We start from the raw sequence: 12,884 nt of genomic DNA, 5'->3' as shown, positions 1-12,884 counted from the left end.
TGGATGTAGAATTTAAGATGAGCAAGGCAACAATTTGCTTTGAATGGTCTTTTCTTCCCGTGGCCATGTATGCGGCTATGACAGTCTCCAGTTCATGTAATCTCAGAATGACACTGCAGTATTGTTAGGGCACAGTGGAGTTGATGAGGGTTGACTAGAAGTGCTAAGTCTAGCTTAAAAAAAATGGTTGGACTTTTTTTAATGAAATACGGCTTTTTGCACAATCTGAATATTTTGGTGAAAACGTATCACGGTGTTTGAAATGTTCTGATTTTTTTGACAACACAATTTGAAATGGACATTTTAAATTTGGATTCAAATCAAATAGCATCAAAATTAACTTTTTTTAGGTTTGGGGGTTTGTTTTTGTAGGCTTTTCCTTCCATTCACTTCCCTTTTCCTCTTTCCTGGATGGGGGGCGGGGAGGAAGGAGGGTAAAGGGGACAGAAATGAGGGGAAACGAGCAAGCCAAAAACCCCTTAAAACCAAAGACCTATTCTGTTTTTATTTTGAGTCCATCTGATTCAAGACTATTTTTTTTTCTTTTTCAATCAATGTTAAATTAAACGTTTTGTTTCACAGATGCACTTTGTAAACCACTTCAAACCAGGGAGTGTGGCAGCCCCCCATCACCTCTAGTTCCAGCACCTATGATCCAGGGTTTACAGCTTGGTTCAATGGCTCTCAGCACCCCCACTACACAAACTGTTCCAGCACCCCTGCTGGGAATAGTGAGAAAATATCATGTTCACTTTTTTTTTTCCAGAAAATATTTCCCATTTTTTGACCGGCCTGTAGAGGTACTCCTAGTGTACTGGGTGCTTTGATTCTGTAAGTGTCTAGTTATATGTCCTTTAAGAGATATAGATGTATTTAATACATCAGAAATTACATTCCATTTGTGCGATTAGGGGCTGATTCTCTTCTGGTTTACACGGATTTTACACCAGTGCGGCTCAGTTGACATCAGAAGAACTATACCAGTGTACGCAACAAAAGAATAAAGCCCCGTGTCTTTTGCTACTCTGCCCCACCCAATCATATGGGACCAGTTCATCTGAAAGCCCACGTATCACTCTCTGATAATTGAAACTGAGGAACAATTGAGCTTCCCTCGGTTCGGTATAGCAAAGGGAGAAAGGGATGTAGCAGTGCGAAGCTCCTCCAATGAGGGATAGTCCAGGCTTTTGAGTTCAATCCTTAAGGGGGCCATTTAGGGATCTGGGGCAAAAATTGGGGATTGGTCCTACTTTGAGCAGGGGGTTGGACTAGATGACCTCCTGAGGTCCCTTCCAACCCTGATATTCTATAAACTATTGTTAAATATTTTACAAAGTGCATCTGTGGTCTCTTCCAGGGGCAATGTTCAATATTCCTTCCTCTTTCCCTAATGGTTTATGAGTCTTGTTCTTGTGTTGTGTGTATTTTATGTTAATGGAGGTGGCGATTTTCTCACTGAATTTCTCACTGACTCTCTCACTGACTCAAGCACATTGCTATATTGGGCAGCTTAACTATATATATTTATAGTTAAGCTGCCCAGATGCCTTTGTCTATTATTATTATTATTATTGTTCAATATTCTGAAATTGGGTGCAGGCTGATCATTGTGTTCCAAGGGTGGTTAATATTTTGCAACATCAATTCCTGTACGGGCATTTGTTGGATTAAAGGGAGGCCTGCCTCTAAAATCAGTTTAGCACTGTATAAATCGATAATTAATGGCCCATCGCTTTGCTCTGTGAACATGATTTGCTCATAAAATTGAATTTCAGTGGCGAGTGCCTCCGATATTCCCGTTCTCATTAAAGCGCTATTTAGCTATAGTGTAGAAAATACCAGCTTGGCCCTATTATTCTAAAGTTAAATTGAGCCATATGATTGGAATATTGCCCAGAGTTAAAAGAAAAAAAACAATCATTTTGAAATTAACATGATCAATACCCTAATGCATGTTGAAGGCTGGTTGGGTCTGACACAGGAAGTGATGCAATAAGGGAGCCCTTAAAACTCACAGTCCTCAAACAGGAAATGTTTTCCTCGAGGAATAGTATACTTGAAAACTGCAGATTACAATTTAATACTAACCAGATTTCTACATTAAACGTGATTTCCGAGAACAATTTGATTTTTCTTTTTTTTTTTCCCCTTCTTTTTTAAATGATCAAAACTGTGTCCAACCGCAAGCAGCTCCTGGAATGAGCCCGTGGCTGCCTGCAATTTAAATGTCAGACTTCACAATTGCTGAACTACATCAGATTGCTCTCAGAACCCTCTGTCACTCACCACTCACCTGTCAATCTTAATCTGCTTTGATGCTTGCACATTTCAGTATCCCTTTACTTCGTTCTCATTGCATGGTTAGACCTATTCTGAGTGGGGATAGCATGGAGTTGCCCCTTAGTGTTATGATACAGAGGTCAGCTCCCCATTTAATGCACAGTAAGATTCAGCTGATTAGAATAATTCCAGAAACAGCAGCAATTAAACCCTGCTATATTTCTGGGGACCGTAGCAGAACGTGTGATCTCCATTCAGGTGCTAAGGATGGAATGAAGGGAAATTCTCTTGAAGATTTTTTTCTTAATTGATTTGGGTATTGATTTCCTGGTCTGTCTCCAGCAATATGATGATAATGATTATTATTATTTAATTATTTGTATTGTGGTGGTAGCAAGGAACCCCAGTCTTGGACCAGAAGTAGGTGCTGTACAAACACAGAAACAAAAAGATAGTCCCCGCCCCAAAGAGTTTACAATCTGAGTAACCACCACCTTGATGACTGTTGGAGTAACTGTTTAAAGAGCCAATGTACTTCTAGGAGTAATGTGACATTAGGGGCTATCTGTGATTGTTTAACCTCAAATCGTTATTCTAGCGACTACCACCTTTTTGAAACAGGGACAGGTCAGTTCCCCATTAATATGGTCAAGTTATTTTTTGTGATGAACAGCACTCATGGCTGTCAGCACCTACTCTGATAAGAAATTTCAGCATTTATTCACTTCTAGGAGGAAATCTGCTTCATGGTCACCACAAAAAATAACTTGAGCATGTTCATGGGGAACTGACCAGTCCCTGTTTCAAGAAGGGACCATATCATACACTCCCTCCTGTACAGCAAGGAGCATGTTGCCAGAGAGGATTAACAAAGAGTAATTACAATAGAAGACTACTGAAATGATCTGAATATGGTGAAAGTTATTACTATTATTATTTATTATCTGTATTAACATAGGCACCCAAGAGCCCTAGTCATGAAGTGGACCCAGTTCTGCTTTGTGCAGTACAAACACAGACCAAAAAGGAAGACTAGCACCCCTGGCTAAAAGTTGTCATTGGAGAAATAAATGGGGTGAGACAAAGGTGCTGACAGAAGATTCCTCAGAGGAAATCTTCTGACCGAATAGAAGTTCTCTCTGGAAATGTCTGATTGCTGGACAGCAGCAGATTCCCTTAAAACTAAAGGCATCTGCTACCAGAGTGAAGAGGTTGCAGGGCAAAGCAATTCTCTACAGTGCAATCAGCCACTGGCCACTTGTGCAGCTTACTGGAGCAAAGGAAAAGATGGGCAAGGGGAATAATTGGCTCAACTTGATGATTTGGCTGGTAGCCCAAATTCTGTACAAAAGAGCTTAGGAAAACTCATCTCCTGCGAACTTCTGTCTCTGTGGGTTTCTGAAAGCTTTTGAAAAGGTCGGCGGCCACATGGTAGTCTTCTGTACAGCACACATGAATCATCTGATTTGATTCCTGGCCCCAGTCTATCACTCCTGTGGCTAAGATGCACCCTGGGGGATATGGGAATGGAGTTGCCTCACTTTAATTAACCTTCCCAGACAATTAAGGGACAAAACTGGCAAGCTCCAAAATGAGTTCCACCACCTTGTAATGGGAGGCCCTGAAGATGGAGGGATTCAAGAGAGGGAAAGCAGTAAAGGATATTCTCTGAGCTCCATGAGGATACAGAGGACCTGCAAGGAAAACTTCCCCTCTCTGAAGTCAAAATGCCTTGTTCCATGGATGAATCTGAATGATCTTCTCTGTTCTCACATTCAGGAATCGAAAATATTGTTCTCCAGCCAGAACTGAAGGGCAAACCAGGAACCCTATAGAGCAGTGTGACAATTTAACATTAATCCAACCCTCTGCTGCTGATATGATGGTAATGGAGGGGAAGATTAAGCACAATAATGCCTCCCATGGTGAGCAATCACTGTACTGTAAATTGTGACTTTCAGACATCTGCTCATTGGAAACATTTACATTGAGACTAAATCCCTCCCAGGTTGCATGATAGTACCAACTCTGTTTTCTTAGGCTGTAGTTCCACATTTGGCATACAGAACAAAGCCATCCAGAGGCTACAGAATCCATAAAGCACAGGCTTCAACGACCCACATATTGCCAGAAAAGTTGACAAGCATGCAGGAAACGCTCCCCAAAGCTGCCAAGTCATACAGCTCTTGAATGAACCAGCTTCTCCATGCAAACCTATTGCTTTCTTGAGCATTAAATATTATTGCTCTCCAGATGTGTCATGAAATTCTCCCACTTGTAACAGTGTCTAGAAAAAGGAATGGGCAGTGAGACTTCTGGTCCTAGACCATTACTTTTAGTTTTGTTCTGTCCATGTTTAAATTCATATGTGGCACTCCTGTTCCTCACTGTTCTGTGGGCGATTAGAAGGAGGACTGATGAGGGGCATTAAAGCATTTCAGATGAAAGGGACTAGTACCTTATGGACATGTGTCCACATCAGACTCATATACACAAGACACTAATTGTCAACTTTGTTGTCAATTCCAAAGAACGAATGGACATGGTCTTTTCCTTTTAAGCTAATTGGTCTCCATCATTTTTTTCCCCTATTTTAAAAATAGGTTCATTGAGCAAGATAGTACTTGGTCCAAGTTTAGCCTGAAATCTAGATTTTGAACATGCCATCTCTGGGGTCTACAGATGCCAAAACTTGCTTTGCCCAATTACAGATAGGGTTTTATTGTGAAATGCAAGTCAGGCCCCAGATTCTGATCCCAACCGCCATGTGTGGGCATACACCCATATACATACATGCAGTTTAGGAGAGTGTTTGAGTCCATGGTTTTGGTGTGGGCCAATTTATAATCATGGTTTGAAACCCTCTCTTACATGCAATACAAGACTTGATCTGGTGACCTTTTCATTCAAGGAGATGTCAGTTTTCATGGCCATGTGGACCTACTGAGAATGTGTCCTATCTTTACAACATACAGAGGATTCCCAACACAGCTGTGAAATACCCTTGTTAACACCCTTGCTTCTTTTCTAAAATTGGATGCAACTGCATAATTCCAGGGTGTTCTGCCCTAATTTTAGGACTGCGGCTTTGGATAACCACCTATGTGTGCCTATTTTTTCTAATTAGGTGTCAGGTAACAAGCTGTTCTGAAACAGAATGTACCAGCCTGGGAACAGCAGGGATGGAAACTAATGCCAGTAAATCAGGGAGAATTTCTTCATCCTTATCCTTACTTTGACTGCAACATAGAGATGGACACTAGAACAAACCACAAAGTGTTGCAGCCTGTATCTGTATATAGTGTGTGTGTCTGTACTTTCCATGCTCAAAAGAGCTCAGGAGAAAGTACAAGATATGAGCATTTTATTTTTATCGAGCATTTCTTGAACAAACATAAACCTCAGGAGTGAAGCACTCTTTTTGTCTTCCACTGTCCCCAGTGGAAGACAAATAAAAAAAACATATTTTATTACCAACAAAAAAATCGTGGTCAATCGGTTTAGGGTTGGATCTTCATCAGGCATAACTTCGTATAGCTCTATTTATTTCTCAGGAACAGGGCTGAACGACACCAAATGAAAATCTGGCCTGCGTATATTTTTTATCTAACACTTTGTGGCATCCCTTACTGTCTTCCTAAATATATTCACAGTTTCTTCAGTATCATTTTCTGCAGGTGTGGGTTTCAAAGAAAACTGTAAATGGACATTCGTGTCGCAGAAGTAGAGGGGAAAGGAAGAAGAAAGGAGAGATGTAAGCAGGGACAGTCCAGACCCTCCTCAATTAATTACAAGAGATGCAATTTCTAAGTAAAAATTAAGCCTGACTCATGATCTCAGGATAGAATTTTCAAGTGTCCGGATTTTTTTTTTCCAAACTGGAAAAAAAATAAATATCTGGGCATTTGAGAGTTCTACTCGGAGACCATGAGTCAGGTTTAATAAATTTTACTTAGAAATTGCTGTCAGCCAGCCCCAGGGACTGGAGCTCCCACTGTCAGCCAGATGTGTGACCTGAGAGCACCTTAAAGACTCAGAAACTGGAAGGGAAATAAAGGGAGTCCGCATTTCATTAAAAAAAAATCCTCATGATTTTTGGGGGGTAGAGTGGGGCAGACTCATGATTTTCCAATGGCAAGAGGTGGCAACATTGAGACCCGTTGGTGAGTCCTGATGCAGGAAACGGTGAAGTCTCTGGGTAATTGTAATTTCCTTAATGGAGGTAGTTGTCACTTAGCTCTCATGAAGATGGGTGAATTAGAGAGAGAGAGTGAGAGCGGCAGGCCTGATATTTCTCACTGTTACAACTACATGGTTGAAACCAATCATTATACTCTCAAATGAACTCACACAGTATCACCCGTGGAACTCACCACAGTATCACTTTTCACGAGATGATCACCCTATATCTAACCTTTTAACACTCATCCTCAAAGGAAACCAGCACAAGCTGAGCCAGGGAACCTATATTCAGAACCCTGCTAGACACAAACAACCATGGAGTCAACAGGGACAGTGGTTCTATGGCTCATTACAACAATTCGTAACACACCAGACTGCTTGCTACCCTTAGTTGCCCACTTCAAACCTGTTATGCATGACAATCTAACCCTCAATTGCCCGCTTCATTTCAAGTGACCATCTACAACGTGTGTTACCTCTTATGCTTAACAATCTGTCCCATCTTGTATTTAGCTCAGACACTCTAATTTCCTTCCCCAGACCTGAAGAAGAGCTTCATGTAGGCCAAAAGCATGTACCCTCCAGCAATAGAACTTGGTCCAATAAACAATAATACCTCACCTACCTTATCTCTCTCTCTGTTATACTAGCATAACTCCACTGAAGACAATGGAAACTCACTGGTGTAAAACTGGTATAAAGGAGAGTAGAATCAGACCCATTGCATTGCCCTGTACCTTGTGTTGTAATTTACATGAGCGCAAACTCGGGGTAAAATGCTGCTGATTGCGAATGGTAGCATTTTACAACCACTTCCTAACTCATGTTGCACTGATGCAAATGACTACGTAAGGTGTAGAGTAAGAGAATGAGCCCCTTGAATTTTCCCTGAGGCCACTTGTTTTGTAGTTACTTCAATACCTGTTTCAGCACCTCTTTGTGAGTGTGCAGTTTTTTCTTACAAAATGTGATCTCAAAAGCCTAAGCAATCAAACCCATAGAGATCATTAGGAAAATGCATTTCTGTAATGGAATAGAGGAAAGGATTTAATCTTGCTATCTTAAATCCATGCAAGACTTTGAATTTGTCAAAAAAACACAACATAAAAAGAGAGAGAGAGAAACCCTGAGGGGAAAGCAAGTAAATTTATGAAGGAAACACCTGTCCAGCCACAGCATCAAAATGATAGGAAATCAATGTCTACAAGTTCTTTAGAATGTGAAAGGGACTTGCAGGTGGGTGTTGTGGCTTTGATTAGCTGGCACGCCCTAAGGAATATCACAGGTTGTGAATAGCAAACTTCATTACCATGGGTGTAAAGTAGCTTATTTTCAGGAGATTAGTTGGTTATCACCATTTGAAAGTGGTGAAATTCTGATATCCCCAACACCCCTCTGTAAAATGCAGCCATTAAATCTGATTTTTCAGTCAGGGATTTCTGAGTTTCCAAGCAATGCCAACAAGAATTGTACAGAAAAGTTTTTGTTTTGTTTTTCAGTTTGGGCCCCCTTCTTTCCCCCCCACAATTGGGTAGAACACGTTACTTTTTGGTCATGACTGTAGATCTAAGAACTTGTTATTGCCTGAAGAAAAAAATGACTTCCTAATTCTAACAACATTTGAGCATCATCAGCCCAGCCAACCCCAACTGGTAATGAACAAAAGACGCTGTGGTAGCCAACAGCTGCATTACTTTTGACTGGGTCGTTCTTGCCAGGTCTCAAAACTAAGCGGGCCTGGCACTGATCATTTCTTCAGTGGGGACACTTGGCTGCAACTTAGGAAACTGGGGTTCAACCCCTGGCTCAGCCACAGACTTCTTGTTTGAACTTGGGCAAGACACTTACATGAGTCTAACTTACATTAGCCTAACCGATCATTCCGTTTGCCATCTGTAATATGGGGATAATATTTTTCTGTCTTACAAAGGTGTTGTGAAGGTAAAAAACATTGATGATTATGAGGTGCTCTATTGTTTATATTGAGGAGAGCATTATAAGTGCTGAGATAGACAGACATTGTTCCTTTTGTATTAGTATTGAACAAGTAACCTAGTGTCAGCCATTTAAATGGAAGTCCTGTCTTCTCAGTGGACATTAAAGACTGCAATGCCCTTATTGAAAAAGATAGGGCTACTAACCCAGTTTTTGGTTGGTTGGTTCATGAAAATTTTTGAGCTCTTTTCATCCCAGTTCAGGTAGGAACATTTTTTTAAAATCTGGGAAATCCTCACAGAATGGAAAAAACTGTTTTCCTCCCAACTCGACATTGTATCACTATACCTCCAAGGGAACATCCTTTTAGCAATCTAAAATTGTGAGCTTTCCCTCAGAAACGTTTGATCACATGTTTGAAGAGAAAACAAACCCACCAGGCCCACTCCACAGTAACAATGAAGAAATCTAGAATGTTTAAATGCGCTGGGATTGGTGGCTAAATGGAAGAGTTTACACACGTTTGCAATGTACAAAAAGGGCAAAGGAGGAGCAAGAACATATTTTAGTACTGCCATATCAGGAATCATTACGGCTTAGCTGTTACAGGAAGGCAAGAGGGGAAAAAAACACAGAGAAACACAAACAAAGACTCATATTACCAGCCTTTTAAATGAAATACTGACCATAGAGAGGTAGTTTAAAGGCTTGGGGAAACAAATTCAGATTTCAAGGATGCAATGATGGTATCATGAGCCAAAACCTCTCATCGATCATTTAGTGGGCACCTCCAAAGGCATGGAATACATCCAAACCCACTTGCAAAGTCATTATGGGCTCAGTCCTACAAACACCGGACACGTAAGTAATCCTTGATTACGTGTGTAATCCCTGGAAAGCCACTTAGACTACTCGTTTCAGAAAAGGCTGCCAAATCATATCAACTGAGCTTCACATAGCAACCACCCATTTCCCAATATGAAGAGCATCTTGTGTTGTTACTCATGACCCTTTAGATTTGAGATTTTTTAAACAACTTGAATCCTTCTTTGCCACAGAGAAATTGAACCCTGCAGTTCTATTCTCTATTTTATGTGTGCAGACTTGTAGCTAGGGCAGGCGACTTAGAAGGCTGCTCCATCTTGCTGTTCCTGTATTTGTCACTGATTCCCTGGGGGCCCCGGTCAAATTATTTAACTTATCCAAGCATCAGTTTACCTATGTGAAAAATGGGTGTAACAATACCCACATCATAGGAATGCCGTGAACTTTATATTTTTCTTTGTGCACGGCTTCAAGGTGCTTGGATGAAAGTTGCTGTCTGAATCATTATTGGGGCTGGTTGAAATGCCTTTGAATCTAGAAATTTCAATGGCATTTTTCATCAAAAATTCAAATTTTGACAAAAGATTGAAATAAAATTTCATGAATGTTTCTCCCACCGCCATTTCTAGTCAGCTGTAATTATTATTATGGTAATTATTATTATGGTAGCATGATGTTCTTCAATGTTAGGTACCTGTATCCATCAATGGATTGGAAAAGTTAGCTCTCTGCTAAAAACTACATTGAATGGCACAGGATAGTATAGTCCAAGCTCTTTGAAATCCTCCTCTTATGCAGGAAGAGAGGGCCGTTCTAACAGAAGCTCAGTGTTACTCATGGAATTCACTCTGCAACGAAGGTGGAGTTTACAGTAGAGTAGGACTATGTAGCTGAGATTTCAAAACCACCTGATGGAAATTAGGCCTCTAAATCATGTAGACAGCTTTGCAAATCTCTGTCTATATGTATTGTGGTGGGTTTGAGTAATGATGCCTTATAGGTTTCAGAGTGGTAGCCGTGTTAGTCTGTAGCAACAAAAAAAAACGAGGAGTACTTGTGGCACCTTAGAGACTAACAATTTTATTTGGGCATAAGCTTTCATGGGCTAAAACCCACTTCATTGGATGCATGAAGTGGAAAATACAGTAGGAAGATCTGTATACACAGAGAACATGAAAAAATGGGTGTTGCCATACCAACTGTAACGAGACTAATCAATTAAGGTGGGCTATTATCAGCAGGAGAAAAAAAACTTTTGTAGTGATAATCAGGATGGCTCATTTCAAACAGCTGACAAGAAGGTGTGAGTAACAGTAGGGGAAAAATTAGCATGGGGAAATAGTAATATGTGCAATGACCCATCCACTCCCAGTCTTTATTCAAGCCTAATTGAATGGTGTCCAGTTTGCAAATTAATACCAATTCCTCAGTTTCTCTAGAGTCTTTTTTTGAAGTTCTTTTGTTGAAGAATTGGAACTTTTAGGTCTGAAATTGAGTGACCAGGGAGGTTGAAGTGTTCTCTGATGGGTATTTGAATGTTATAATTCTTGACATCTGATTTGTGTCCATTTATTCTTTTGTGTAGAGATTGTCCGCTGGCTGAAAATGAAATGCCACTGTGCAGCAGTTGAAAAAGTGACGTGTACCACACTGAATCAGTGACTAGGTTTTTCCAGCTCTGTTATGCTTTCCCATGGCATGTAATGTAACTACTGTTGCTTACTCAGGCAGATGGGTGACAGATTCACCTGAGAGACCTCACCAAATAAGACATCTTTTATTCTTTGAAGGATCCACATAATTTGGCAAAAACATTTAACTAAAGTACCTAAGACCAAGCCAAACCCCAAACACTCCCCAAGCTTTTTTCCTTCTGGCTTTGCACAGTAAATCCTGCCTACAACACACTGCAGTGAATATTCGGTTTTGGAGACAGTTTCTTTAACAGGTCATTTTTCCTTGGAGAGTTATGATTTAATGCGCTTCATCAACATGGACCATAACTGGCTCAAGCTTCTTTTGTTTACTTTGAATGCATTGGTGTATTTATTTGTCAATTCTCTTACCTCTAAATGAAACTGCTGACATTCGGTATTGTGTTTTAGTCTTTGCTAAGCTTCATAAGGCAAGTAATATTTTTTTCTGAAAATTGAATAACCATACTATATATAGGTATCCTTATTGTTTTATTGGCAAATAAAAAAATTGTTTATTAGTCAGTCAACTAATAACTTTTAAATGTACTGTTTTAAAGACAGCCAGTTAAGATTTTTTTAAAATCCTAATTTTGTCAGGGATTATGCTAGTTGCTTTAAAAAATATTTGGTCCAAATTATCTGCAGACACAGCTGCATTGATTTCAATGGAGTTTCACCCAGTTACTCAAACATGCAATTTGGGCCCTTTACTTAGTGTATGTGTTCATTTGTAAAGAATTTTTTTAAAGAAAAATATTGTTCTACAAAATGACTATAACAGAATTTTTATTAGAATGTGGAATTCCTTCCTTTAGGAGTGATGGAAGCACTCTTGTTTTTGGTCATTTACACTGGACTAGATTAAGTGCTAGCGAATATACTTTAGGAAAGAATCTGGCATTAGACTGTAAAGGATCACCTAGTGAGGTATTTTCTATATCCAAATTCTTTGATTCTCTGGAATTAAAATGTCCTTTGTTTACATTACATATAGGGCTAGATTCTCATCCACGGCAAACTGGAATGACTTCAATGAGGCTATGTCAATTTATACCCGCTGTGGATTTTACCCATAATCTTGTGATATAATTTCAGCCTTTATAGTCTCTAAATTTGATATTTGGGAAAAAAATCAAAATGTGCCTAAACATTTGGATTAACCTCCATCACCAATCATCATCCTCATTTAAGAAGAAAATCTTATTTGTTGATGAACCATTCAGATATCTTTAAAAGTAGAGGTCAGCGTGAACCCAGACCACAGCTAGGCACATCACCAAACCATCTGGGAATTTTAAATGGATCTGAATTTTACAGGGGGAGGGGGAATGAGGCTGTTTGTATGTTGAGGAATCAATGCATGTGGTAGGCAAGTGAGGGATCAGAAGCCTTGCTGGGGAGGAAGCTGGTGACACACTATGGGAACCATGGGAGTTGGAAGAGCCTTCCACAACCATTTCCAAACCACACAGAAGGTTTGGATTCATTTTTTAAAGGAGTAAAATTCAAGTCTTAATAAGTAGCCCACCCATCCATAGTGTTAACATAAATGGCTAACCTTATTCCTATGGCGAGTGCTATCCTGGAATATCTTTGGGTACTAGGACCAGATCCTAAATGGTGTCCCAGATCAATGGGAATTATAGACATTTAAATCCCTTCGGGGATCTGAGCCCTACTGAATACAAATGGGGCCATATTCTGCTCTCCGTTACACCCATGCCACCCCACTGGAACCACATGTGATCACGGAAGGAATATGGCTCAGTATGATTGCTTTTTTTATTAGAGTTCTTCATACAAAGCATTAAGATGTATTTTGCAGACAGAGGCAAATTAGACAGATCAGATGCTTTTGGTCCTCAATCAGCAAAGCACTTATGAGCAGGTGCTTAACTCAAAGCACCTGCTTAAGTCCCACTAAAGTCAATGGGACTGAAAGGCATGTAACTTTAAGAATATATT

At 40.0% G+C, this 12,884-nt stretch overlaps 1 protein-coding gene across 26 annotated transcripts in view; it reads right to left on the bottom strand.

Moving 5' to 3' along the window:
- The window catches only part of LOC125621727 (uncharacterized), a 357,495-nt gene that overhangs the window by 21,965 nt on the left and 322,646 nt on the right, over positions 1-12,884 (bottom strand). The gene's annotated exons all lie outside the window — the stretch shown is intronic.

Source organism: Caretta caretta, chromosome 14, assembly GCF_965140235.1.
Source record: "Caretta caretta isolate rCarCar2 chromosome 14, rCarCar1.hap1, whole genome shotgun sequence".
Lineage (NCBI taxonomy): Eukaryota > Metazoa > Chordata > Testudines > Cheloniidae > Caretta > Caretta caretta.
The sequence above is the reverse complement of the archived record's forward strand: the minus strand, read 5'-3'. Positions and strand labels throughout refer to the sequence as shown.